This window comes from Rhinichthys klamathensis, unplaced genomic scaffold (assembly GCF_029890125.1).
Source record: "Rhinichthys klamathensis goyatoka isolate OS25496 unplaced genomic scaffold, OSU_Roscu_1.1 h1tg000036l_1, whole genome shotgun sequence".
Taxonomy (NCBI): Eukaryota; Metazoa; Chordata; class Actinopteri; order Cypriniformes; family Leuciscidae; genus Rhinichthys; species Rhinichthys klamathensis.
Window position 1 is genome coordinate 10,622,285 of NW_026606584.1, and position 27,818 is coordinate 10,650,102.

Below are 27,818 nucleotides of genomic sequence, written 5' to 3' on the forward strand. Positions count from 1 at the left end.
CCCCTCAAATAGTGCCCTATTTAAGGGTATGGGGGAGATTTTGGACACAGCTCTTGATTAGCTGGTTTAGGTGTGTTTGATTGAGTTTTTGAAGCCAAACTCTACAAGACAGTGGCCCTCCAAGAGCAGGATTGGACACCCCTGCCTCAACCTTCTGGAATTGTACCTTGCAGTTGGTAAATCTACCAGTATTTCTGCTCAGTTTTATAGAAATGTCTAATCATACAGCATCCCACCTCCTTTATTCTTGACCACTAGTACGGCAACAGACATAGATACTTCCTAGCTTTTTATACCTTCACATTCCTCTGGTACCCCACCATAGCTGTGGCAGCGAAAGGTAGACCTTAATGGGATTTTCCATAGCCGTGAGGTGCGATATACTCGACTTTAATGATAGAACGGTGTGCTAATCTCATTACCTTTCGCTCAACAGTACTGAAGGGTCTTCATATCCAGTGCTGGTTGGCTTCAGGCAGAGTTGTCTTGTCTTAATTCAGTTTGGAGCCAGTGCAAGCAGCAGCTGGAGCACTTGGCGTCAGTCAAAACATTTTATTATTCACAAATCATCGCTTTGTTTTATCTCAACTACCAAAGTCTTTCTTAACTTTTGTTTTATTCATTCATGCCCTGAAATGTGTGGTGACTCATCTTGTTAGCTGATGGTTAACACTTGATTTTTTTTTTTAAATTAGTGTGAGGGCAATAACAAGTGCTTCCATTAAACGGCACGTTGGATTGCTAACCTTCCTTTTAAAAGGCGGACAGGGGATTTGTTTTAAAAGAAGAGCGGAACCTCCCTCAAAATGAATGGTCTTGTTGTTTGGTTTATTTTACAAGAAATTTGTAATATTTATTTTATGACACAAATAAGGTAGCACAAGCTGTGAAATAAGGTAGCACAAGCTGTGAGAATCCATCTTGTCTTGATTGCAATCTGTGCATACTTGTTTCTCTATGCTGGCCTTGGCCTTTGCTTCTCTAGATATTAGTGTCTCCATTTTGAGAAAATGTCTGCTGCTTGTTTTCATATAGTGTCGTCAATCTTCGAGAATCTCTTGACAACAAATCAAATTCATGACTGATTAACCAGATGAATTAGAAGCCTGCGCAGATTGCAAGAAAGTGAAGTTAAAGTTAAATTGGATGATTATCTTTTATCGTTTTATCGTTTATAAAAAGACTCACACAGAGGGTTTGGTTGCTTTCTAGTTTCACATGTAATTCCGATGAGTTTATGATTGAAAGTTAAGACTTTTTTAATGAAAGAATCTGCATGAGAAATTACAAACATTTGCAGTTTTCTTTAGGGTGGTGCCTGTGTCCTTAATTTTAATCAACATGCCTAAATATTTTGGAGTTAGAGTTTTGCAGTTCATCCCCTGAGAATATATGCTGTTTTTAAGAATCAAATCAATTTGGATTTTATTTATTTCAACCCAGGCTCATTGGAAATATGTGCCTGTGGCGACATTTCTGAAAAATGATATTAAATAGCATTTTGCACGTTTTGCGACACTTGGATAAAAACGCATTTGCTAAAGCATCCATGGCATTTTAGCTTGCTTCTTTAAGTCTTTGAACACTTTTACAGTGATTTGTTCAAGTTTACTATGTCAGAAATGCCATTTATATGTATTAGTTTGCAAATCATGCACTGGTGGAAGTGCTGTGAGGTCATAACATAGTATTGTGCAAGGAACCGTATTAGTCAGTAATATGCCCCTGTAATCATGATTTTTGTGGAAAGAAAAAATGTTGGTGTTTTACTGCCACTGGAAACTGCATTGAATTGTATGTATAGGTATGTTTTTTTAATCTGTCCAAATTACTTTAAAACAGAATGGCTTCTTCTGAATCGAATCACATGTAAGATAAAAAAGTCCCAGTTAATAAAAAAATAAAAAATAATTCCATGGTGGGAACAAGCTTTCCATAGTGTCCTCTTTGATCCGCAATGTTTTTCCACTGCGTGAGAATATGGATGTGTGGAGTGAGAACAGTGTCAATTGCGTTGGCAGCCCTGCTTTAAAACCATCCTTTTCCTTACAAGCTGAATTCCAGTGTTCCATTGTACATGCAATACACTTAAAAATTGAGCACATACATGGCTATAGGGGCATTGCAATGACAGATTATTGTTGACTACAGCTGAATGTTTATGTTAAACCACCTTGCAAGATGATTAAAAGAAATGTGTATTGTTAAAAGAGCAACCATGTCATGGGCCCATCAGATTTGATTCGTTTAAGAACTGATTGGGGCTACATTAGGTTATTTATTTATTTGACAGCTAATAATTGTAATTGTTTTTATTGAACGGTTGTATTTTTTAAATTATATTTCCATGTTTTATTTTATTATTTTATTTTCATCACATTTTTCTTTTATTAAAGCTCATTTTACCACAGAGCTTTGGTTTTTGCCTACAATACATATACGATAACATATGGCCTCTTATGGCCTATTTACTTTTGCTGTATTATTTTTAATCAAACAGCATTTGCTTCATATTATGTGGATTTTTGACTTTTTAATATTTAATACATACTTTATGGGACTATGCAGAAAGCGAAAGTACATAATCATAGAGCCCATTAGCACTTTTTAATCTGACGTAGAGCCACGCAGTCTTTAGGTCAGATTAAAAGTGCCAATATCTAACAGTCATCATTATCACCCCTCGCTGCAAAGGCGCAGTTTTGTGATCTGCCAAAAAAGGCATTATCCTCCACCCCTGCGGGGCTCAGCCTCAGCCCTGTTCTTTTTGTATCAGAGGTCATTGGCAGATTAATTTCTTCTGACGCACAGGCTGTATGTTAATGGAGCCCAGCTCAAAAGGTTGCATGTGCCAGACTAACAGATGCCATTTCACTAGTCCTGCTATTTTGTTATGAGGCTTGTTGGCTTAAAAACAGAGCAACCCAAAAGCCTAGATCATAGCCCCAGAGGAGAGGTAGATCTTGGCCTGTTAAATGATAGCTTGCTGAGAGACGCAACCAGAGTCGCTGTGATATTTGTTTCTGCACCAACACTGTGCCAGCCATTCCTGTGCCTCATTGGCTTTAGGATGGATCAGCGAGATGGACCCATTTCTGGAAAACATTTTCAGGCTTAAATCACAAATATTGAGCTTTTTTAGAGCTAAACAAAGTGGCAAATTCACTGCTTTGGTTGTAGCTGTGGAAAAAATGTGAACCAACCATTTACATTTATATGTGTGAAAATGAGTCCTAATGGCTTTTTAAGAGCTAAAACTGATCACATCAGCCCTAAATGAACTTGAAAATTATATTTGATAGAAATAACCCCTGGCAATCAATCTTTGAAATAATTCATTATTTTTTAAAATGTTGTTCTAGAAATACTATTATTTTTACTATTTTTATGTAGTATAGTTTAGTAGTTTTTCATAACCTTAAAGGGTTAATTCACCCAAAAATGAAAATTCTGTCAGTAATTTCTCGCCTGTACAACTTTCGTTCATCTTTTGAACACAAATGAAGATATTTTTGATTAAATCTGAGAGCTGGATCACTCCTCCATAGGCTTCTATGTTATTGAAACTTGCCGGCCCAGAAAAGTTAGTAAAAACATCTTTAAAATAGTCCAAGTGACTACAGTGGCTCAACCATAAGTTTATCGAGCAACGAGAATACATTTTGTGCGCATAAAAAAAACAAAAAACAAAACACTTTATTGAACTATTCATTTTCTTCTCTATGGGCCTCTGAGTGAGTTCACATAGTGTAACAGCGCAGCGGTTCTGTGTTTAGCTTAGAGGGAACATTGATTAAGACCCAAGTTTTGTTTGAGGACGAAAAACATACCAAGTACAATTTTCTCTCACCAGTTTTGATTTCTAATACGCACTCATCGCATTCGACGTGATCTTGCAGCTATCAGAGCAGAAATTAAAGCTGCTGCTCTCCGTGTGTTTTCCTTCGTCTCCGTTTCGCATTCACATGTAAATTGCCCAAGCTAATTTGTCCATTAGATCAAAAAAACAACAACAACCCCAAAACATACATTTACTCACCCATAGACCTTTGATTTACCCACCTTCTTCTCTTTGAAGAAATCAAACCAGAAGTGGTTGAAAGAGGGGAAAAAATAGACAGATTAAAACACCAGGTGTAAACAGGAATGTGTCTCATCTGTGATATGATCAACCAAAACACATCTTAATACCAGGTGTAAAAGAGTTTTTTTTTTTTTCAGTTTAATGTTCAAAAATGTAATATAAATTAAGATTAACAGGTTTAGTGTCTGCTACTCTCTAATTGCAAAGTTAACATTGGGTTCCCAAAACTCACTAATCTTTGGATTGATTTAAAAACCTCTTAAATTGCAATAATAGAAAGTGTTATTATTGCAAAGTACAATGAAAAAAAAAGAAAAGAAAAAAGAGTGGAGCCAGAGAGGAATTAGAAAGAGCTATAATGAGTTATTTAATGGAGGAGCAACGTGTTCTGAGGTCTATAGAGAATAAAATGACCCTTTTGATTTGCCATTGCTGGCATTTTAAACTAATTCTCCTTCCATTATTGGCTTTCCATTGAATTTTCTAGGGGTCTGTCTCAAACATATAGGGAAGGAAAAACATGGAAAGGGTGTATTATTTGTCTTATAAAATGGAAATACATTTGATGGAGTCATGCTAAGTTTAAACCTTTGGAAATACTTCAAATACTTTTCCGTCATTAATTAATAACTACACAGGAACAAATGAGTAATGTAATATTCTAGTAAATATAATAACTAACAAGAAACTCAGATTAACGAATTGTAATAGCACTCAGTTGAATGCAGTAGTTCACTATTAGATAATCAGTAACTACTATTTTTTTCTTACCTCCCAGAGGACTACTAAGAACTATATACAGTTTCATAATTAATGTGAATAATGCATAATGTATAATTAATTCTGAAGTGAAGATCGTGGTAACCTGACTGAAGTATTACCAAATCCTTTAGAAGGGATTATACTTGGATCAGTATTCTAAAGTGTAAAAAAAAAAACATGATAACTTCCTAATAGTGACGGAAGTCATTGCAAGCATTTGAGATTTCTGTAGGGTTTTGTGTAACAATTCCTTCTGATCACCAAATCGGCATATTAGAATGATTTCTGAAGGATCATGTGACACTGAAGACTGGAGGGATGATGCTGAAAATTCAGCTTTGCCATCACAGGAGGAATTAATTACATTTTAAAAGATATATTCAAATAGAAAACAGGTCTTTTAAATTGGTGTAATATTTCACAATATTACTGATTTTAGGGCATTTTTCAGCCTTGGTGAGCATAAAAGACTTATTTCAAAAACATTATAAAATCTTACAAACCCTAAACTTTTTAACATAAGTGTGTGTGTATCATACTATAGTTGGATTAATGGCATTAATTTGTTCAAAAATACATAAAATATGCCATTCTTACACTAGCATCTAAATATTTCTTTTTTTCTTTTTTATCGTGGACACGCTTATTTCTAATTGGCCCAGTTATTTTTGCTGGAATTTTCAATTAGAAATGGTTATTAAATAAGCACTTCACAAACGAAAAGATACTTCATCTCATTTGATTCGATTTGTTTTCTCTGGATGGAACTTGGTGGACACAAACCAATCGTTTGTCCTGCTGCATGATATTTGTCGGAAAGTTCTATTGCCGAGAGGTACACACATCTGCTGTGCACTCTTACCACAAGAGGATGCAAAGAATGTAGTTTGTGTTTGGCACTGTCTCTTCTGGGGACAAGAATGCCGAGAGCAGACAGGCCCTCTCTCTGACCACAGTTGCCTCTGCACAGTGAACGTGTTCCCCAGCTCACGTGGCTCACAGTCGGGATTAATTGCCACCGAGCCCTCTGTGATCCAGGAATGCAATTACCTACTGACCCAAATCATCTACTTGGCAGGAAGTCTTTATCCCTCACACTGGGCTGCCAACACCTGCCAGTAGACGCTTCTCTTTCCCCTCTCTCTTTTTTTCTTTTTTTTTCTCTCTCCCTCTCCCTGCGTCATCCAGCTGATGTCTGGCAAAGGACGCTCTCGTCAAAAGCAGCTGTTATTTTCAAAGCAACATCAGTGTTCTTGGAATATGTGAATGTCACGGAGTCGTACTAAAGCAGTAAGCTATTAGACTCCATGTTTTGTAGTGATTTTACCACAGGATTTTACAGTGGTAAAATGATGTGTTTGATAAAACACGCCAGTGTGAAAAAACAAAATCATTTAAAAAATACATTTATAATGAATCATTTTAAGAATATTCTTGCACATACACACACCAATCCACTCTATTAGGTACACCTTGCTAGTACTGGGTTGGACCCCCTTTTGCCTTCAGAACTGCCTTAATTCTTTGTGGCTTAGATTCAACAAGGTGCTGGAAACATTCCTCAGAGATTTTGGACCATATTGACATGATGGCATTAGGCAGTTGCTGCAGATTTGTCGGCTGTGAATCTCCCGTTCCACTACATCACAAAGGTGCTCTATTGGATTGAGATCCGGTGACTGTGGGGGCCATTTGAGTAAAGTCAACTCATTGTCATGTTCAAGAAACCAGTTTGAGATGAGGGTCGGTAAAGTTTCACCAAAGCTGCATTGATTTGATCACAAATATAGTGAAAAAAGCATAAATATTGTGAAATATTACAATTTAAAACAGCAAAGCTGAATTGTCAACACTCATTACTCCAGTCTTCAGTGTCACATGATCCTTCAGAAATCATTTTGTAACGCTGATTTGGTGCTTTTTAGGATTATCTGATGAATACAAAGTTCACATTTTTTTTTGTAAGAATATAACATTCTTTACTGTCACTTTTGATCAATTGAATGCATCCTTGTTGAATACTCTTTTCTTTACCCAAAAATCTTTTTGACCCCAAATACACACACACACACACACACACACACACACACACACACACACACACACACACACACACGGCCGTGTTTTTGTGATATATGAGGACATTCCATAGGTGTAATGACTTTTATACTGGACAAACTGTATATTCTATCCCCCTACACTGCCCCTATCCCTAAACCTACCCATCACAGGAGACATGCTGCATTTCTACATTTAAAAAAAAAACATTGTTTTTTATGTTTTTTAAACTATTTGAAATATGAGGACTCATACAATGTCCTCATATATCACGTGTAAGTTGTAATACCAGTGTAATATGCATGTCATTATACACATTTGTGTCCTCATATATCACAAAAACAAGAGCACACAGACGCACGCACACACGCGCACACACGCACACACACGCACACACACACACACACACACACACACACACACACACACACCCATATAATATATAATCAATTATTTTATTATCATAGATAGATTATATGTGGTCAAAGGTGTGCATTTGAACGGCCAAACCAAACTTTAGAGTCAATACATTTCTTACACAGAAATGAATTCCAATGAAATAGTGAGTCATCAGTCATTAATAAACATTCAGAAGTTTTTGGCTGCATTGACCTAAGCAAGGTTTACCATATGATTCTGGGTTTCTTTTGTAGTCTCTGGGAAATGATTCACAAGTGTGAGGTTTGTTCGCTTAATAATCTGATTTGTTCGGTCTCAGCTTCTGATCCTCGGTTACACTCAGAACATTTTGTCTCTAAACTATTTTGGATCATTTGGAGTCAAATGCAAGCACGAGCTCTGAGTTAGTGAGAATTGGCAGTCGCTATTATTTTGTTTTACTTTCCTGGACCTTTCTTTGACTGCGTCAGCGGTCCTCATCTATAACCTCTGTAATAATTTCATATGGGAGAGTGGGAGTGGGAGTTTTCATTCAATAGATGTTCTCAAGCCGTTCCTTTTGTGCCGTTGTGAAACGGAATAAAAGAGTTTGGCTAGAATCCTTGTTGTATCATCAGCGATGGCAAACAACAGTCCTTTAGTTCCTTTAATGTTAATGAATGAACTAAAGCAAGAAATGTCTACTTTATGTGCCCCACTCTCATCTTATAGAGATCAAAGGCTAGAAAATTACCATTTACAAAGCCATTCACTCGTGTTCAGTCACTGTTGCTATTTTCAGATCATTATATTGCATTTAGATCCGTACTGTGAGTTAGAGCTCATTTAGTATAATGGAGATTTATTTAGCTGAACAGTAAACTCTGATTTGTTTTTATTGTCATGGAATTACTATTGTGTCTCTATGCCTTATTAATAAATAAAATAAATATTCAATTTTATTTCTTTATTAATTATAACTTAAAGACAAATAATGAATAAATTACAGTATGACAATTTCAATACAAATACCACATCGTTATACTATGTACTGTGCTTCACATTTTAAATTACTTTTAATATTTACCCCAAAATGAAAATTGTGCCATCATTTACTAATTTTTTTCCAAACCCATATGACTTTCTTTCTTTCGTGAAAAAAAAAGATTGATAGAATGTCCACACCTCTCTTTTCAAAACAATGAAAGTAAATGGAGACTAAAATCTGTCAAAAGTTAAAAAGCACACTGAAAAGTATTCATTATATTCCAAACCCTCTAAAGCCATACAATAAATGTGTAAAATTGAAGTGAAATGTAAGAAATATAAATTTAAGTGTGACAATATGTGCAAGTGCAAATGAGAGGTACAGCAGAGGGGGAGATTATCAGCGAATAACAGCTTAAATAATGCTTTCAATTACTTCAGAAGATTTTGAAAAAAAATGCGCGAGTTGTGTGAACCCTTTTTATGTGCGGGCAGACCCTGGTCACCATTCCCTGTCATTGTATGTGTTCATTTTTGGGTGAACTGTCCCTTTAATGTATTATGTTGAAATTTCATCATCTGTATTCAAAAACTTCACGGACTCTTAGCTTTGTTTGCATCTTTACGTAATCTGTTTCTAATTTCTGAGCTTGGTCATATACTGAAATGAGTCAGAGATGCGGCACCCCAGAGAAGTGTGGATAAAGTAAGTCAAAGATTTCCAGTGTAGCCCCCCCCCCCCCCCCCCCCCCCTCACCAAACATGGGCGGAAATAGAAGACTGTATTACCGGCTATATTAGGGGCCATGGCTGTTTTGTGCCATTATAAGCCTAAACCCTGACAAACAGGATTAAGCACACCAAAAATACAAATTATCATGGATAGAGTTTTATATTTTCAAAGAACTCCTAACTGACGCATCATTGGATAGATTGGGATGATCCGAGGTATTCCAGCGAGAGCTAAGAAGGATCATGCTGAATCCAAAGAGCTCAGCAGTAAAAGCCTTTTTTCCTGGGGTGCTTGCCTGCTCTGTTCCAAATTTTTGGCTAGAAAGAGATGGGAGAGCGTGAGATTACAGCTGTCCTGCAGCTCTGCATGGATGCTGTTTGGGGCCAGGGCTTCCTAGATCACTGCCCTTGACACTATACATAGAAATATCCAGCCAAGGCCTCAAAGCTGGCCAATTGCTCATTATGGTTTGAAGTTATATCATCGTCCTATTTAGGATAATGGAAAAAAGAGAGGGAATGAAAACAAACTACAAAAGGTCAAACAAAGGGTTTAATGCATTGTCCTGCAACATTAGTGCGCTAAGGGCTTAAAAAAGGGCTGAAAGCGCAGACATGCCATTAAACGGAAAATTGTGTTGGGTGAGTTTGAGTGAAATTCATTTGTCGAGTATAGCAGCTAAAAGCCTGGTTTATACTCCACACATGTGCATTAGTTTTGCTTGTTGCAAAAACATTGATGACTCATGATGGCGTTGGGTTGCGTTTTACTCAGTCATTCTCTTTAAGAGTCTGACCTGTGGGAAACAGTCCCATGTTCCAAAACAGTGGCAGCCCTCACTCACAGCTGTCCGGATCTGGGTCTTTTTTGGGCTACTGGGCAAGCTGGAATGTTAAGGTCAAAAGATGTTAACATGATCAGCTTTACATAATACCGTCTTTACACTTCAATGGCACCACAGAAGCTACTTCCGAACAAAAGGTGAATTGTACAGCCTTAATGTTGCACAGAGGCACTGTATTTTATGAAAAGAAAAAAAAATGTCCAATGTCTGTCAAACAAAGTGTAAACGACTATGAAAACAAATATAGTAGGCCTAATTGGTTCTGTGTAGTCTATACTATGCGTTATGTGTAAAAATGGTTTAAAATATAAACACCATAAAACAAAACATCTGATTGTCCAGTTTTAAAGCAAAAGTAAAATCACTAAATTCTGAATAATCCATAAAGAAAAACTAATGCACAAAAATGTTACAATTAAATCGAACCCAACAACTTTTTTTTGTTCAAATTATAGTGCTACCTTTATTTTGACGCGCATGCGCGAGCTGACGCTCGTTAGTGAATACTGCAAAGTTTAACGCAGGCACGCGCACGATGAGCAGGCAAAATGGAAACACTCTTCTCAATTTACAGACTAGGATATCGGGGTCAAATGTAAGTTATGCGCTGGAGAAAACATGTTTCCAATGTATTGTAAACAGCATACGCAGTTTGTCAAAGCACCTGGCCGTGCAAGCCATCTAAAGCCATGCTTATGAGTTTGTGTAAAGCACGCCGCTTACTGTAAAGCATTCTCATGTTTTGGACAAATGCACCTTCCCCGCAGTAGCTAGTCTGACCTCTCTCTGCTTTCTTTCAAATGCGTTTTGTCAATAAATGTTGTCAAGTTAAGTCATGGACATGGTGGTTCCCTTATCGAGTCGGTCTCTCGACATTACGTATGGGGAAATCCATTTTCCTCGAATCATGAAGTCTGATAGAATAACTCTTTTGCTTGCAAATAGCCAATGGCGGTCCCGCCATCACCTGATTGGCTGACACTGCTCAATATAGGTGACGGCGGGCGCCAAAAACCTCAGAATCTTTTTTCTTCACTCGAGTCTGTTTTCACCGTTGATGTACGCATTCAGAGCGGAGTATATTAAGGAGTTTTAATTCCCCTCTCGCGTTCCGGTGGATTATATTATGTCTCTTTGTCGCCCGTGTGGTGGACCCATTGAATCCCCGGACGCACACAACTTGTGTGCTGTGCCTGGGTCGGGACCACGCAGAGGCGGCACTCGAGGGATCGGGATGTCCCGCCTGTGAGGAGCTTCCCATCAGATCCTTCGTGCAAGGTTGGCCGTTACACGTAGCGACGACCTTGTGTCTCCTGCCTCTCCCCAGTCTGCCGCCGTCGAGCCGCGGACCGGGAGACGGCAGAGATCTCCATTCGCGGGTTCTGTTGAGGCGCTGACGTCGGCCCAAGGTCCACGCCATCCTCATGTGGCAGAGCCCGTGAATTACTCTTGAGGCCATTTACCGCCCTCTTGAGGAAGCACGGGAATTATCTCGTTCGGTTACGACGATGACGACGCCAATGGTCCGAGTCTCCGTCTGAAGGCGCCCTCGCCTCTTTGGATGCGGAGCTTATGGCCATTCTCACTGAGGCGGTGGCAGATATGGTGCTGGAGTGGACAGCGCCCAAGGAGCTGCCGTCGGAAAGGTGGCCTCGGCGCGGGCCGTAAAGCTGAAGCGAGAGGCAGTTCAGGAAGTCGCAAAAAAAAAAAAAAAAAAAAAAAAAAAGCGCTCCTGATGTGCGTGTCAGGGAGGAAAGAGCGCGGGACGTGTTCGTCGGACCGGTGCGAAGAGGGCGTGTTCCCGCCCAGAGTTCGACGAGAATGTGTTCTTTCTGAAACCGCTGTGTTCTGTTTCAATAACAAGGTACATTACATGTCTCAGCAAAAGAGCTTCTCTCCCCAACATTATTACCCGCCTCATAGACGGGAGACGCATCGCAGAGCGGAAGCTCGGGGAAACCCGAGGAGATGGCTATCTATGTCCCCGTGCATGATGCCGCGGACGAGCTATACCATTTCATATAGCAGTCAATGCTTTCCCGGTGGCTGGCGCCCAGCCCCCGCCGCAGCATTCATTGCCCTGTATGGCGATTCTGATTACTACACAGTGTGTATTCACAGTTGTTGCGCGATGCAACTGACGCTGTGTTACGTACACACCACACTGTTATGTGTAAGGATTTACGCCATTATATATTGCCCTGTGTCCTTCAGTGCAATGGCTATTCTGATTACTGCAAGTACGTGTTCACAGTTGGTGCGCGATGCAACTGACGCTGTGTTACGTACACACCACACTGTTATGTGTAAGGATTTATGCCATTATATATTGCCCTGTGTCCTTCAGTGCAATGGCTATGCTGATTACTGCAAGTACGTGTTCACAGTTGTTGTGCGATGCAACTGACGCTGTGTTACTTAATCACTACACACTGTTATGTGTAAGGATTTATGCCATTATATATTGCCCTGTGTCCTTCAGTGCAATGGCTATGCTGATTACTGCAAGTACGTGTTCACAGTTGTTGTGCGATGCAACTGACGCTGTGTTACTTAATCACTACACACTGTTATGTGTAAGGATTTATGCCATTATATATTGCCCTGTGTCCTTCAGTGCAATGGCTATTCTGATTACTGCAAGTACGTGTTCACAGTTGTTGTGCGATGCAACTGACACTGTGTTACGTACTCACTACACACTGTTATGTGTAAGGATTTATGCCATTATATATTGCCCTGTGTCCTTCAGTGCAATGGCTATTCTGATTACTACACCTTAAGTATTCACAGTTGTTGCGCGATGTAACTGACGCTGCGTTACATACTCACTACACACTGTTGTGTGTAATGATTTATGCCATATATTGCCCTGTGTCCTTCAGTGCAATGGCTATTCTGGTTAGTACGCAGTACGTATTCACAGTTGTTGCGCGATGCAACTGACACTGTGTTTATGTACACACTGCACACTATATGAATTTGCCGTTGTATATTGCCCTGTATCCTTCAGTGCAATGGCTATTCTGGTTACTACGCAGTACGTATTCACAGTTGTTGCGCGATGCAACTGACACTGTGTTTATGTACACACTGCACACTATATGAATTTGCCGTTGTATATTGCCCTGTATCCTTCAGTGGAATGGCTATTCTGATTACTACGCAGTACGTATTCACAGTTGTCGTGCGATGCAACTGACGCTGTACACTGCACACTGATATGTGTAATGATTTATGCCTTATATATTGCCCTGTGTCATTCAGTGCAAATGGCTATTCTGATTACTACGTATTCACAGTTCGTGCGCGATGCATCTGACGCTGTGTTACGTACACACCGCACTCTGTTATGTGTAATGTTTTATGCCATTATATATTGCCCTGTGTCACTCAGTGGAAATGGCTATCCTGATTACTACGCAGTGCGTATTCATAGTTGCCGTGCGATGCAACTAACGCTGTGTTTGTGCACACTACACACTGATATGTGTTATGATTTATGCCTTATATATTGCCCTGTGTCATTCAGTGCAAATGGCTATTCTGCTAGGGATGGGAATCGAGAACCGGTTCTTCTTCAGAACCGGTTCCCAGTGAACCAATTCCCTGGAACCGTTAGCATGCCTGCTTAACGATTCCGCTTATCGGTTCCGCTCGTTGCAAATATGTCATGACGTCACACACGCGCTGCGTTATTTTGGTTCAGAACGCATCAAACATAACATCGAGGCAGAAGCGCTCGTTTGGTTATATTTCACGCGAAAAGACGACAATATATGAGGCGCCGTCTAGGGCTTAAATCAAACTTCATTCACGCACACATATATGAAACACTTGCATACACATATACTAAGTAGTCAAACATACATGTATACTGCTGAATGCTCAAACAAATACATATGAAATGCACAACGACACACCAAACTCTACACACACGAGATGCGCGAAACTCTCCAGGCACATACTCATATGAGACGCGCGCGCGCACACACAAACTCTCCACGCACATACTCATATGAGACGCGAGCACACACACACTCAAACTCGCGCACATACTTAATGAGAGTATGACGGCGCCTCATAACAATATGATCACTTGCAACACCTGTAAAATTTCCATTTCGTCAAAAGGGGGGGGACCTCCAATATGCAGAAACATTTGGCCACACAACAGACTTTAGTCCCATGAAACTTAAACTGGAATGTCACTGTTTCTGTCACTGCGACTTCACGAACAGGTGAACACATCACTTTTGAAGTAAAATTGAGGATGCAGTGCATGTAATGCATCGAGATATCGAATTGAACTGAATCGATGACATGATAATCGTAATCGAACCGAACCGTGAGACCAGTGTTCACACCCCTAATACCCTGTGCTGTGTCAGCGAGTTAATAATAATTAACAAACAAATAAGTTATAAGTTCAATAAGTTAATACAAACAAACTAATTTGTACTTATTCCCTCACCCAATGAGAATCGATAAGAGAATCGATAAGGAATCGAATCGATAAGCAATATCGATAATGGAATCGGAATCGTTAAATTCTTATCAATTCCCATCCCTAATTCTGATTACTAAGTATTCATAGTTGCCGTGCGATGCAACTGACGCTGTGTTTGTGCACACCGCACTCTGTTATGTGTAATGATTTATGCCATTATATATTGCCCTGTGTCATTCAGTGCAAATGGCTATCCTGATTACTACGCAGTGCGTATTCATAGTTGTCGTGCGATGCAACTAACGCTGTGTTTGTGCACACTACACACTGATATGTGTTATGATCTATGCCGTCATATTTTGCCCTATCCTTCAGTGCAAATGGCTATTCTGATCACTACGTATTCACAATTGTTTTACGATGCAACTGACGCTGTGTACACACAACGCACTGATATGTGTAACTATTACGCCGCTATATATTGCCCTGTACCCTTCAGTGCAACTGGCTACTCTTTTACTGTGTAGTCACAGTTGTTGCGCGATGCCACAGACGCTGTGTTATGTACATTGATATGTGTCTATGATTTATGCCGTTATATGTTGCCCTGTATCCTCAGTGCAGCCGGCTATTCCGATTAACTACGTATTTACAGTCGATGTCGCTATGCCTCTGACGCTGTGTTTTTTGTACACAAAAATGTAACTATGCTTGTGCATAGTCTCAGTCGTCGCTACGGCGACTTGCATTGCATCTGTGAAGATATTGAAGCGTTATGCTGCCCTTCAATGTAATGGACCATTGTGTACGCATATTCATGCAGTTTCGGTCGCTTCAGCAACTTGAGCTGCATTATACACACAGATGTTTAAAATGTGCACACTGATGTGTTATGCTGTTATGTTGCCCTCTATCATTCAGTGCAACAACCAGCTATCCTATCTAACTGCATATTCAGTTTGTCGCTACAGCGACTACACTGCACTTATGTACGTATAAGGACGCGTGTTGCTATTTTGTTGCTCTGTTTCTTTCAGTGCAAAACTAGCTATCTTAATCTACTGTGCATACTCACAGTTTCTGAATGTATGTACGTACACGGATGTGCAATTTACCATGTGTTATGCTGTAATGCTGCCCCGTTTCCGTGCAGCTAGCCATCCTGATCGAACTGTACATCTCAGTTTCTGTCTCTACGCAGTTCTGTCGCTACGGCGACTTATGCTGCGTTATGTACATGCATGGATGCGCTACAGCGACCGATGCTGTTACGTACATGTGCTATGCTGTTATGTTGCCCCGTTTCCTTCAGTACAACTGGCTATTCTGTGCTAACTCGTCTACTCACAGTTGTAGCTACGGCTATTTGTTTGTTGTTTACTGAGGTGCTATGCTATTATGGGGCTATTATCTACTGCGTATATTCATCAGAGCCCAGGTGGTTGCAATTCCAGCATTTTTCCCGGATGAGGTCAGTGTTTCAGAGTCTCAGAAGTACGCTTGTGCCCCATGCGTGCCCTGCGTGCTTATTTGAACAGAACTAGCCAGTTTCGAACTTCAGAGCAGCTCTTCGTCTGCTACGCGGGTGCTAAGAGGCGGCGCGCTGTCGAAACGGAGGCTATCTCACTGGATAGTGGAGGCTGTGCACTGGCTGGCTTATGCTTCACGGGAAGCCGTTTCCCTAAAGGGGTGCACGCCCACTCCACTAGGAGTTTGGCGTCATCATGGGCGTGGGCGAAAGGCATGTCTATTCAAGACATTTGTTTCGCGGCAGGTTGGTCGTCTCGTAATACCTTCGCGAGATTCTATAACTTGAATATCCCTTCATTCGCACCACATGTCTGTCAGTGCAGGGAGAGAAAGCTGTGCTGTCGTTGGACTAGGCTAGACTGCCCCGATGGCGCGCGCTCTAGCCACGGTTCGACTAGTCGTCAGACAGTGCGAGTTATTATTAGCATAGCTATCATGTTCACTATATTGTGCCCTTTGTTATGTCCGCATTCATAGCCGGCAGTATTTTCCTAAGCACCAATCACTTGCTGCAATCTCCCTCCATTCAGTTCAGCGTGCTTAGCTTGATGGGAGGGGCCTTCGTTGGTGCAGATGCCGAGTTGGCTCTGTGCCAATAGATGTTTCAACCAGGTCCGGTGTCTGTTCCTGAGAGCTGGGCGGGGTTTCTCCCACGCGGCGGAGGTTTTATTGTTCCCCATACGTAATGTCGAGAGACCGACTCGATAAGGGAACGTCTCTGGTTACTCACGTAACCGTAGTTCCCTGAGAGGAGGGAACGAGACATTACGTAACCTGCCGTGTGGGAGGGACTCTCAGTCTCCTTACTCTCGTTCAGCTAAGATTCTGAGGTTTTTGGCGCCCGCCGTCACCTATATTGAGCAGTGTCAGCCAATCAGGTGATGGCGGGACCGCCATTGGCTATTTGCAAGCAAAAGAGTTATTCTATCAGACTTCATGATTCGAGGAAAATGGATTTCCCCATACGTAATGTCTCGTTCCCTCCTCTCAGGGATCTACGGTTACGTGAGTAACCAGAGACGTTTTCCGATGACAGTGCACAGACCCGATTAGTCGATTTTGAAATCCATTGTCGATTTTTTTTCATTATCGATTGCATCATTAAGTTGCACGCCTAGTTTATTTATTTATTAAAAATATGTATATAATAAATGAGAAAAATCTAAAACTAGACTAAATGATTCAGTTGTAGTATTACTAGCTGACAGTGACATCTAAAATACCAAAGTCATGAAACTAGCTACATTATAATATAATTATAATAACTATTCTATTTTTATATTTTAAAATGTAATTTATTTCTGTGATGACAACATTTTCTGCAGCCATTACTCCAGTCGACTGTGTCATATTATATTTCACTATTAACTATTTTAATATGCTGATTTGGTGCCCACATTTCCTCTTATGAAGTGAAAACAGTTGTGCCGTTTAATGTTTTTGTGGAAATGTGATATATTTTACTCATGATTCTATGAATTTAAAGAATAAAACAACATTTGTATGAAATATAAATATCTTGTAACATTATAAATGTCACTTATTTTGATCAATATAGTGTATTTTTGCTGAATAAAAGTTACTAATTTAATATTGATAAACAAAAGCTTGCTTACCCTAAACTTTTGAACCGTACAGCAATATAAACATCAATCTGTTTTTTAATGAATTAAAATAAAATTTCATCATGCAAATATAGATGATAAACTATTTACAATTAAATGTGCCAGTGACTTGTAGTCTGTTTGAGTTTCAAATTGGTTTAATTTCATATTTTAATTCAGCAGTTTTTGTTGTTCTTTGTTATTTTTCAGCGTCTTATATGGCCACTTGGTACTCTTGTAAATACTGAGCTGAAATAGAAGGCAGAGAGACACAGGAAGAGGGCTGGATTTTCAAATCCATGCACTGTGGGTCCAAATATGGAAGGATGTTTCTGGTAGCTGAACAGTTTAGCTAATAGTCCTTGCATTGTGGACATTCCTGCATGCTCTTAACCCAGGATTGGACGGGTGGGCGGGGAGAGGGTGAGCTTACTGAACACCCTGAACATGCAAGCCAAAAGAATAACCTCAAAAATGAGAGTTATGAGTTTGTCCAGCTGTTTTAGGGTTTTATAAAAGTCCTTGTTGTGATCCACAATCCTACTTACCGGAGGGCAGTCCATCATGTTAATGGCTGAGGCTGATAGGATGTTTTATTGGATGGTGTGAAGTGAATTTGCATCGTGTCAGAGTGTCCCATGAGGATGACAGATGCTGATTTGATAAATTGCATTATACTCACCAGTCACTTTCTGAGATCAATGGCGGACTGCATAGATTGTCCTGCCTCATGGTATAGCGCTGTGGGGTACGGTTAGTCCCCAATCTCTGCAAAACAAAACACAACACAACACACACACCCACCTACCAGAACAGACTCTGGAATAGATCTCAGCCAAGCTATTCCTTAGGGTATTCACATCTGTGTGGTTATTGTTAAGGCAGAGCTAAAGCAGCCTACTTTGGAGAATATAATACAAAACAACTGTAACTCCCTGTAGGCTGTAAGCTTGTACTTCTGACAGAGAGTAAATCAGGACGACTTCGTGTTGCACTTCTAATAAGCGAAATTTTAATGATTTAGACACATTAAATGTATCAACACTAAACCAATAGTCTAAATAAAAGCATGCACCTCCTGAAGCCCTTTGACTTCAAAAGAAACATCTTAAAATGTTCGTATGAATGATTTAAGCCTATGGCAAGACGAGAGACCGGCCGAGTCAATGGCACATCAATCTTTCACAACTTAATATACGCCTGTCTAACTGAGTTTGGCAATGCAGAATATTCCCTGGAAACAATGGAATGGCCGGAAAGTAGAGAAAAGAGAGAAAAGAATGGAAAGACAGAAAATAAACAAAAAAAATGTAGGCAAAATTATGGGGGATACGACCGAGAATTACAGAGGACATAATGAGAGAAGAAACACATGCAATTTTGGAGGAAGCAAAGTGCAAGAAGAATGTAGGCCTCGGATGAAATGCACATTTTGTCTCTCGCCTTACTTTATTGCTTTCCGATTGTGTTAATGACAAATAAGAATTTCCACGATAAAAAAAAAAAAAAAAATTTAAATCTAAAAATACAACATATTTTACTTACACCTTGAATAGTGTGTACACAACCTAATAATTATTTTCAAAAACCTTTTTTACCAACTAGGGCAATTTAAACAGCAATTAAAAACAATTTAAACCCCCAGAATATGAAGGTGTTTTTTTTTTGTTTTTTTTTTACAAAGGTTTAAGTCAGGTACTTTGTTTCTTTGTTGACTTGTTAAATAGCCCTTTAAATAAAACACCACCTACACCCCCATCCCCACCCTGCCCCTTATACATCTGGAATACTTATTGCACAACTATGGACAAATTAGCAAATAAATCACCATAAAATCTCACTGATTGACATAGAATTCAATCAATGAAAAATAAATATATATATATTTTTTGGTGTTTTAATGGCTTTATATTATTATATTATAAAATTTTTGTTATCAAGGATATGTTTGGGGTCAATTTAACACTCCCATGGATGGTCTCAGGATGCCTCACTGTTTGCACGACGCAGGACTCATGGTAGCGTTCACTTTTTTTTCTCTAGACTATCGGTTTTCCCGATGTCCCAAACAGTCGGAAGGGGGCTTGTACTTCCAATCCTTGTACTTCCTGCAGAATTTCAGTCCATCTTGGATGTTTTCTTGGAGAGAAGTGGCTTCTTTGGTGTCCTTCTTTACATCAGGTTGTTGTCCAAAAGTCTTGGCCTGGCTGTGTGTGCAGATCCACTTGAAACTACCTGCTGCCTATATTGAGCAGTTCTGCACTGGTGGTGACACGATTCTATAGCTGATTCCTCAGGAAGAGACAGTCCTGGTGCTTGCTGGACACTCTGTGACGTCCTAAAGCCTTCTTTACTGAAGCTGATACTCTCCTGATCCGGTAAATGGTTCTTTCAGGTGCAATTTTTTTTGCAGCTATTTCCTTACAAAGGGGCTTTCGCACCAGATAGTAGGAACTAACCACCAGGATGGTTCCCAGAGAAATAATGGTTCCCCAGGAACGTTTTCTGGTAGCATTCGCACAGCCAGTAGGAACTCTGAAGTGACGTAAGCCGCGCTTGCTGTTGTGACTTTTATTTTGATGCCGTGGCTGGCCTTTATTTTGATGACGCTGAGAACGCCAAACTCTGAGCAAACAAACAATGCTTGCATTCTCAGTGTTCATTAGTTTACGATCTGTCTAACAGTCATGTCTAATATGTTATTCGATAGAACTATTAAATACATAGAAAGTAGACAGTAATGAAAACAAAGTTATTAGCGTATGCTGTGTAGCGTATACCAAAATCCGGGTACTTCCGCCAATATTTCTAGGAACTATGAAAAGTTTCCTCCGGTGCGAAAGCTCCTCATGTGAGGCCATTTTGATGAAAAGTGACGATGGCTGCACATCTTGCTTTGGAGGTAACCATTGCTAACACAAGAACACAATATGAGAAGGAAGGCTTGCTGCGCTACTGTGATTCCCAAACAATCCGGTGCAACCAGGGCAGGACAAGACAAGGCAGAAAAGGAAAATCGCCGGTGCAACACATAAATCTTCTTAGTAATCCATTTATTTGAGGTACAAACCAGTGACTAACGTTTCGATGTAAAGTTACATCTTCATCAGAGTCCTTGGAGATCATGGGTAATGAAACCATTAATAAGGATCATCCACAGGTGTGTAAAGGGGGCGTTAACCACCCAAGACGCACCCATCTACAACAAGGTGCCACACTCGAACAATCAATCATTAAAGGGTAAATGTCCAAACACAAGAAACATACATGAAATGTGCACAGTATAATGGGAATCGAAATATCTACATCTCACAAAATGCACTAATATGTTTAAAATATTCAGAGAAAACATGATAGGCTCAATTCTTCATTTAAACCTAGAGGTTCAAGAGTGTTAAGCGTATGTATCCAGAACGCTTCCCTGCATAGAAGTTTATTGATAATGTCACCACCTCTAGATGGGGGTGTAATTTTCTCAATTCCCCAAAACTTCAAAGATGCAGGGGAACCATGATTGGCCTGCTTATAATGCCTCGCCATGGCATATGTTATATTCTGGGTACGAATTGCTGTTTTATGTTCAGCTATTCTTAATTTCAATTGATGTTTTGTTTGACCTATGTATACCAGTCCACAGGGACACTTTAACATGTATATTATGTGAGTACTATTACAATTAATAAATGAAGAAATGAAATATTTCTTACCAGTACGTGCATGTGAAAAGTCCTTTGCATTGGTCGAATTGGAGCATTGCGCACAGTTGCCACATTTATAAAAGCCCAAAGGTGGGCTAGGGAGCACAATAATTAGAAGCACTTCTTCCCTCCTTTTATAGCAATCATGTGCTGATGATATATCATTAGATTGCCACGGCCAAAAACAGTGAAATTTGGGGTTTTGTGATTAAAGTTTATTGGCCAATAAAGCTTTTTGAAAATATGTAAAATGCATCTGATTACTCTGCTCAATAATATAGACAAATGTGAATCAGCATCACAACATCTGAAGCAGCTAACTTTGCAAAACTCAAAATTCAAACTCATTGCCAAAACCTTGTGGCCACGGCAGTACCTTGTCGTAGGAAGCAAGCGGGACTGTAATAACATTCCATTTTTGGAAGGTAATGTCTGCTTGTGGTTGAGAGATAACGGGAGGGTCAACTCTAGGAGTCTCATAAGGCATTCTCAAGAATGCCTTATAATCAGGGTCCTCCTCAACATTATCGTCTGTCTCAGACACAGTCCCGTCACTTTCACTGTCAAAAAACTGAAAACAAAGAGAAACTGTTAAGAACAGGGCTATTCAATTAGTTTCATTCGAGGGCCGCATTATCAAATCGAAAAGTAGAGGTGGGCCGGTGGGTTGGTTTGGGGGTTTATCTTATTTATTGAAACATAACAGTTTCAATAAATAAGTTAAAGTAACCCTAAAAAATGTGGTATTTACTTGGAAATATGGTATTAGACTTTATAATTTAGACTTGATAATTTATAGCTGTGTACAACTATTTTCCTTGGAACAAATAAATTATTTATACAAACTTATAGCTGTTGGTGAGAAATAATAATAATTTTGTATAATTGTTATGCTTAAATGAAAATATTCTGACAGTGAGACTTGTTAACCACAGGCTACTCACTCCCACTGTATAAAGAAATGTTAAAAACTATACGCACCTTTACAAAGAAACTGACATAATTTCATAACAAGCATTAATTATTCCTCTACCCACCTAATAAAACTAATGCAATATAAATCACTATATTTACTATTATAGGCCTATATAATATTATAGTATATATATATTTACTATATTTATTTATTACTACATATTATTCAATATAAATATTGCACATTTCTGCCCAACCATGGTAAATTACTACAGAACATTCATGGTAAATGTTTGTAAGGGTGATTAGGGGATTTAAAGTCTTCTAATTTCGTTCATGCTCACAGTGTTTCTTCTGCTTTCCTCATCAGTCTTGTTGGGAATGTTGAGGCTGTTTCATCCGATTTAATACTAATTAAATCATCAAGTGATTGTTGGTTTGTAACAGAGAGGTGTCTGTCGAATTGAAACACTTCTCACTGGTTGTCACAACGCTGTTTAATATTAGTGTCCGGGAGTAAACGCAACTCTGTGCTGGGCCGTGTTGAAACAACTAGTGAAACAACTGAAAACATCGCTATTTGTTGTTAGACTGTACTGAACGAGAAACCGCTTCAGCTGATTCAGTAACGGAGCGGTCCGAATGAATCCGAATAGTTTTAGACCGCTATGCAAGCGCGTTTAGAATCGAAGCAAATGAATGATTCATTCACGAATGATTGGTAGCCTATCGCTGGTTCAGTCGACATAAATTCAGAACACATATAATAACTGCTGAAATATTCACACGTAAAACGTTTCTCAGGTCAACCGGAGCGAGTATCAAACTGAATTAGCCGCACCGCCAGAAAAAGAGGAGGAGGGAGGTTGGTGCCGTCGGGCCGCATGGAGATGATTGGCGGGCCGCATTTGGCCCGCGGGCCGCCAATTGAATAGCCCTGGTTTAGAAGCTTTCATATGTTTGCTCTTCCCCCCTATGTTTGGTGAACTATCAGTGTTCTCGCAAAAATGTGTTGCCCTCCCCCACGGCACAAAATATCAAAGTTTACCAAAATACCCTTTGCTCTTGTGGTTAAAATTGTATCAGGTTATTTCTGTTCTGCACAATACACAGTTAATAGGCGAATGTGAATTCATCTAAATTTATGTTTCATTGGACATTGAGTTACCTCTCTGGTTCCTCTGTAAACATGCAGTGTGCATCCACCTGGCCTCTGTTAGCATTTAATACCCCGTGAGGGTCTACATGTTAAATGGACCCTCTGATCCTCAGCTCTTGTGTGGCTGCATCGAACCAAGGATAGAGGTAGTGGACTTTTAAGCACTGATCCACCTTAGCAAAGAGCCAAGTATGCTAAAAATGACCTTGCATACCTTATCCTGGGATTCCACAAAAGAGACCCACTGAACCACTGGAGGCTAATGGGAAATAATAGGAAGTTAGGGATTGGGAATGACTTAACCATTCATTTTTAATGAACATTTAAATCTCAATAGAATGTAAAACTAAATGGTGTAATTATTACCACTTAAAAAAAAGTGTTAACATAAAATGACATTAAAAGACTAGTTGGAAATTCTGTTAAACAGTAGCGTTGTGTGATGAACAGACCGAAATGTAATTCTTATTGATTAGTAATCCACCCATTTTTTTTACAGAAAATGTTTTCTTTTTGTCGAAAAACTGAAAGTCCTTTTTGGTCACGGTAAAGTGTTTCCACACTACTAGCTAATTAAACCTCTCTTTCAATCAATGGTTTTGGCCCTCTAAAATTTAATTATTATTATTTTTTTTTTAAATCTAAAACGTACTCGGTTACTGACGTAACCTCGGTTCTCTCTAGAAGAGGGAACAAGTACTGCATAATATCTTACGCTCGGGGAAAACCTCTTTTCCACAAGATATTGAAGCCAAAAATTATCCTTAATTTTGAATTAATGTAAAACGCGTTGCAGCAGCATGCAGACATAGGCAAGACAGCTTGCGTGCCTATTGGCTGTCCTGCGGCAACTGCAGCAGCCTATCGAGAGAGGCCCTTGGTGACGTCATATCCAATGGGCGTCAGATCCAATGGCCCTTGGTGACGTCAGATCCAATCACTACGTCACCTCCCACCAAAGCGGGCGTGGCCTGGGCCTATAAATATAGCTCGATGGGCTGATATAATCTGGTTTTTCATCGCCAAAGCGAACCAGAGCGTGTTGCAGGCACGGCAAAGATACGAAGTACTCGTACTTCTAGAGAGAACCGAGGTTACGTTAGTAACCGAGTACGTTCTCTTACGAGAGGTTCTCTCGTACTGCGTAATATCTTACGCTAGGGGAACACAGTGTAAAACGCCGTGCGTGCTGGGAACCAACACCAAAGTTCCAAGGGCAGGTGCCTGTGGCTCATATAGTGCACAATCACCAGGGACTCACAAAGAGTCTGAGAAGAGAGGCTAGAAGCGTCGTTCCCAATAAGTTAGCGTCCTAAGGGAGCTAATCACATCAACAGTGTTCCACACAGTCAGGGTGAAAATGTTCGGCCTGAACTGGGTAACGGTATGGGTCTTACTTTTGCCCATGGAGTTTTTATCGATCAGCGAGCGGTGCTCAAGCGGTTGTAGTATTCTGAGCCGAAACAACGGGGCAGACAATACTGATTTTTAAACCGAAAGTAGTTTAGCCTGTAAGGCGGGAACCTCTAGGTTATAAAACCTTATAAATGTAGACGGGGAGGCCCAGCCTGCCGCCATACAGATATCCTGCAAGGTAATCCCCCTAGACCAAGCCCACGACGAGGCCATGCCTCTTGTGGAGTGCGCTCTAACAAGTCAAGTCAAGTCAAATATATTTATATAGCGCTTTTCACAATACAGATTGTATCAAAGCTGCTTCACAGTATCAATCAAAACAAATTAACAGTGTTTGTTTATTACTGGAAAAGACATCTAAGTTTGGTAGAGCTGATCAGTGGTATGATGGGTCATTTAATTTGAATATCCCCAGTGTCCTTTAATAACACTTAAAGGACACTTCAAGCCTTTAGACGTGTATGCCAGCGCTATGGCATCAACTATCCATCTGGATAGGCTCTGTTTCGATGCGGCTAGTCCCTTAGCACGTCCGCTGAACGAAACGAAGAGCTGCTCAGTCTGTCTGAAAACAGACAAGCGAGACACATAAGCTCTTAATGCCCTGACTGGGCAAAGGAAGCTCGCGTCCTTTTCCTCGTTGTAAACCAGCAGGGCAGACAGCGAAATAACCTGAGCCCTGAACGGTGTGTTGAGGGATTTAGGCACGTATCCGTGTCTTGGTTTGAGTATGACTTTCGAGCCATTTGGCCCAAATTCCATACACGTCGCGCTTACTGAGAGCGCTTGTAAATCCCCTATGCGTTTCACTGAAGCAAGAGCCATAAGAAACACTGTCTTGAACGACAGATGTTTCATGTCTGACAAATGGATTGGCTCGAACGGGGCACCTTTCATGGCTTCCAAAACCGTGGAAAGGTCCCACATGGGGACTGAGGGGGTCTGGGAGGATTCAACGTCTTAGCTCCCTTAAGGAAGCGGATGACCAGATCGTTCTTCCCCAGTGACTGGCCTGTCGCGGGTTTTTTAAACGCTGCTATGGCCGCCACATAAACTTTGAGTGTGGATGGGGTTCTGCCCTTATCCAGTAGTTCTTGAAGGAAAGAGAGAACTTCCGTAACCCCGCAGTCTAGGGGTGAAAAGCCTCGAGCTTTGCACTAGCCATAAAACACAGACCATTTTGAGGAATAGAGTTGTCTAGTAGACGGCGCTCTAGCCTGCTTGATCGTGTTTAACACTCCCTCCGGCAGGTTTGCGGGTACCCGTTGATGGCCCATTCGTGCAGGGACCACAGCTCAGCGCGAGGATGCCAAATCGAGCCCTTGGCCTGAGAGAGGAGGTCTTTCCTCATTTGAATTGGCCATGGGGTAGTGCTTGTCAGCTGCATCAGAACTGGGAACCAAGCCTGGTTTTTCCAGAGCGGAGCCACAAGTAGCACTGAGCATCCGTTTTCCCTGATTCGTTCCAATACCTGAGGCAGGAGCGAGACGGGGGGAAAAGCATAGAGTGGGCAGTGGGGCCAGATGTGGGCCTGCGCTCTGCCGAATGTCTCCCACAGCAGTAGGGCCGTCTGCGGGTGCAGAGACCATTCTCCTGCTGGAACATTGTTTCTGGACAGTCTGTCTGGTCCCAAATTCAGGTGACCAGGCACATGTGCTGCTCTCAATGAGCGCAGATTGTGCTGAGCCCAGACCAGGATGCGTTCCGTCAGCCTGTAAAGGTTTCTTGACCTGATGCCACCCTGGCGATTTATGTAGGCCACCACTGACATGTTGTCCGAGCGGACCAAGACGTGGTGACCTTTTATTCAGGGACAAAAGCGCCTCAGCATGTGTCGACTGCCCTCATTTCTAGACAGTTTATGTGTAGGAGCTTCTCCCGTTCTGACCACTGGCCAAAGAATGGTCTGCCCTCGAGCAGTGCTCCCCATCCCGAGGTGGAGGCATCCGTGGACACCACCTTCACACTCGAGGAAGTCCCCAGGTTTACACCTGACTGCTACCAGTCGATTGCTCTCCAAGGTTTCAGAGCTGTGACGCATTTCTGATCGACCTTCAGGCGAAACAGACCGGAGGCCCATGCCCGAGGTGGTACTCGTAGAAGAGAGTGGTATCCTCTGTCTTTGGCACCATACACCTCGGAGAATGCTGCTGAGACAGAGGTACGCGGTCCCTTTGCAGGAAACATCCATCCAGTCGGTTGTGCGCGGGCGCCGCCCACTCAAGGCCGAGGCTCGCCACGGCCTGTGAGAGCAGACGCATCAGCTCGGATTCGATGCTGGCCCGTTTCCCTGACGACTCGCGGGCAGAGGGGGGAGGTCCACAGAGCTCACCCAATCCTCACTGTCCAGGGCTCGACATAAGCAATGGCCCGATGGCCCGGGGCCAGTAAAAGAGTATGTCGGGCAAGTTGATTGGCCAGTCACTGGCCCGCGCGGGCCAGTGACTGGCCATCAGCAAAACAAACAGCAAACGTCATACACAGTGACGTGTGTTCACACCGAACGCGAATAGAGCGTCAAATACGCGTCTATCGCGTCTAGTTAGACGCTTGAACATTCGCTCGAGTTCAAATTTTTCAACTTGCGCGGAAGACATTCGCGGCAAACACGTCGCCCAATTCGCGTCATTCGCAACGCCCGGCGCAAATGATGCGTCTATTCGCGTCTTTGCATTGACTTTGTATGTAATCTACTCGCGCAAATAATTAAATTCGCGTTCGGTGTGTGAACACACCATTAGTGTTACTTTAGGTTATTTTAACATGTTAAAATGTCAAAGAACTACGAGGCTGATACGAGAAAGAGGACATTCCCAGTGTCATGGAAAACACAGTAGGGCCTACACTGGTAGGGATGGGTACCGAAACCCGGTATTAAACGAGCCCGGGGCTGAATTTTGAAAGACCGCTGTATCGATAAGCTCGGACGTTATTGGCTCTGCTGTCTGTACTGGAAAAATACACGCGGGGTGATCATCAGACGTTATTGGTTGTTTTTTTTACCATCTCGCTGAGTCACCAGCCATTTCTGGATATATTAATATTAAACCATTAGTCTGTGATGCATTTTTGCTATTCGCAGTCCAGATAGAGAGAGATCTCTCACGCGGTGCCACAGTGCGCACAGCACGACAGCCCAGCTTAATGAGTGACCACAGAGCAGAGGACAGAACTAAAACGTAGCACACTTTAGATCTGTG

The 27,818-nt window shown here is 41.1% G+C and overlaps 1 protein-coding gene across 2 annotated transcripts in view; it reads left to right on the top strand.

Annotated features, from left to right (window-relative positions):
* The window catches only part of lpp (LIM domain containing preferred translocation partner in lipoma), a 235,255-nt gene that overhangs the window by 12,226 nt on the left and 195,211 nt on the right, over positions 1 to 27,818 (top strand). Inside the window, exon 2 of one of the 2 annotated variants that reach the window (XM_056246335.1) lies at positions 19,650 to 19,808. The exons of the other annotated variant lie outside the window; for it this stretch is intronic. The gene's annotated coding sequence lies outside the window, so the exon portion shown is untranslated. The remainder of the gene's footprint in view (positions 1 to 19,649; positions 19,809 to 27,818) is intronic. 2 annotated transcript variants of the gene reach the window in all.